The following is a 2626-nucleotide window of genomic DNA, read 5'->3' as shown; positions in this document are numbered from 1 at the left end:
ACTGAGGTACGCAAGCGCCAGCCACCGCTCTCCAATCAAATGTCTGGGGTTTGACCGTGGGCAACACCACCGGCTACCGGTCTGGAGGGGGAGTTCCGAGGGCTGTGACCGGTTCGCGCCGCTCATAGATGAAGCGCTGCCACCTGACAGCAGAGAGGCAGCTTGCAAGGCGCAGTTCTCGAGGCCGCAGCAGAGGCGTGTGACGAGGAGGCTCGCACCGGCAGGTGTTTGCCAGCCAGCCTCACTCTGCCTCCTGTGGGTACAGTATATCTAACTAGAAAGTCTATTAATTATTTCTTCAACCACTGTTTGCGGTTATCATATCGGCCTTTTGGCTAAGATCAAAGTGTAGTGCTGTTCTTATCAGCTTAATCGCTCGTACGATGCAGTGCTGTCTAACACTAATATGCGATGTATTTTTTTTTAGACCCTTCTTTTTTCAAAGGGAGTCGATGCGGTAGCCCTGCCTACGCGAAACCAGTCCGAAGAATCCTGCTGTCGAAATGGCTATGGCAGATTGTGGGACTCCGGCTGGCTAGCAAGAAAGTCGCATGCGGCCCACCTCCCCTTTCCTCCTAGCCGAGGCGTCCAGACGCCGGTGTCGCCTCTCATTGCGAGTGGCTGGCCACCCTCACGGGGCGTGCGCCCGCAATGGTGCACACTCGTATTTCTCTCCCCGGCCAGCCCTTGTGCTGGACTTCTACCGGGGCTAACCTAAACATATGTCCTTTTATCTCGGCCGGAGTGTGCCACTGCACTCCGGATCAACCCGAGATCTCCCATTCTCTCGCTTAGATAATTCTTAGTTACAAGCACAAGCCCAGTGCCAGCTAGTGAGTTACGACTCTCTGGACAGATGACGTCGGCCACGAAACTGGTACTCCGGCTCGGTTCCTACCTGAAGTGTAACCCATCCTGAGTTCCTTCCCATTTAAAGAATATCCTCTCGAGTCTAAAAAATCTGTTCTTATCTGCTTAATATCTGATACGTCCTGCATCGCAGGACCAGAATATTAAACTCATTTTTGGCACATGACGGAGTGCTAGGGGCTTGCTCCACCTCTGTCGCGGGTTGGCCCGGCATTGTAGTACCGCCAGGATCGGCCTACCAGTCTGCCACCGGCAGTGCTGCGAGGCGGTCACGTGCCGAGCGCTGCAGGCGAGGCGCAGTAAGTGCCATTTTCCTTCTAGACCACCATGGCGCACAACTATCGGAAGATGACATTACGTTTCAACTTTTGTTCCGAGTTCGCCCGACCCAAGGCCCGGGAAGCAGAACGATTTATTCGCGATGAAGTTAAAATACAACCAACGGATCTAATTGGTATCCACTTGTCCATAGTTAGCAGTACCGTCTACGTCAAAATGATCAACGATGCGGCGTGCGACAAGGTGCTTCAAGAGGCAAAAAGTGGACTGCGCTTCTGTCATTCCGACGGCAACGTCGGACCCGTTACCGTCGATCACGCAGGTCTCGGCACACGGACGATAAGGATCTTCGAACTGCCGTTCGAACTACCTGCAGACGTCGTAATCGCGGCGCTCCGTCCCTATGGCAACGTTCTGGAACATGTTGCCGAACGATGGGTTGTCCATAGTTAGCATGGGCCGACGACGTTGAGGAAGGTACGCCCCCTCTTCCGGATGAGTTGCCTCCGCCGGACGAGGCTACCTGGTAACATCAAAAGCGAGGCACTGCAGCAGATGGGACGGGACTTCCTGTCGGTGCCCTCCTCATACTTCCCTTGGTGATGGTAGATGCGCGTCCACCACCACTGAAACAAACCTATCCCGTTTTAAACGGTGTCAGACAGGTCCGCATCGAGTTGCAGAAACACGTGCCTTCCTATCTACGTATCGGAGGCTGCCGTGCCATTATAATGTACGACGGCCAACCTCGGACCTGTTCCGGTTGCGGGAAAGAAGGTCACCTACGGTCTGAATGCATTGAACGACGTGTCGCGCAGCTCCCGTTGTCGGAAGCGTCCGTCACACCCACGATGACCGCCCTACCGGTCACTTACGCAGCGGCTCTTGCCACGTCTACAGTTTCGTCCAGTCCGTCGCGCGGTCCCTTCGATCGGCACGTCCCACCGTCCCAGTCACCGATGGACGGTGCGGACGTCCCACCTGACAATCTTGCCGCCGAACAGGCTCCCGCACCGGACGCTGACGAGACCAGTACTTCTTCACAACACCTTTTGACAACTTCATTGTACCCACCGACGCCTTCGAACCAGGTCGACGCTCCTCCTTGCCGTCGTCCGACACTGAGGAACACGTGCGCAAACAACGCTCGCCACGTAGGCCCAACGACACCCAACCAGCCGACATTTCCACGCAGAGGTCGGCGGACATCTTTCACGATGAACAAGACGATTCGCAGGACGGCACCACCGTGGAGGTCGCCACGCACAATGAAACCATCGCTGCGCAGGTTGAGACGCCTGTCTCCGCGCCGACAGAGCTCTCTCACCACGATGCAATTCCCATGGACATTGGACAGACCCACGGCACAGGAGCACGGGCCGACGACGTTGAGGAAGGTACGCCCCCTCCTCCGGATGAGTTGCCTCCGCCGGACGAGGCTACCTGGTAACATCAAAAGCGAGGCACTGCAGCAGAT

At 56.1% G+C, this 2626-nt stretch overlaps 2 pseudogenes; both read left to right on the top strand.

Annotated features, from left to right (window-relative positions):
- Nucleotides 1–315: 315 nt before the first annotated feature.
- LOC124557444 lies at nucleotides 316–434 on the top strand (annotated as a pseudogene).
- Nucleotides 435–938: 504 nt separating this feature from the next.
- LOC124557432 lies at nucleotides 939–1114 on the top strand (annotated as a pseudogene).
- The last annotated feature ends 1512 nt before the right edge of the window (nucleotides 1115–2626 follow it).

Source organism: Schistocerca americana, chromosome X (genome assembly GCF_021461395.2).
Source record: "Schistocerca americana isolate TAMUIC-IGC-003095 chromosome X, iqSchAmer2.1, whole genome shotgun sequence".
Taxonomy (NCBI): Eukaryota; Metazoa; Arthropoda; class Insecta; order Orthoptera; family Acrididae; genus Schistocerca; species Schistocerca americana.
Note: the sequence above shows the minus strand (reverse complement) of the source record. Positions and strands in the feature narration are given on the sequence as shown.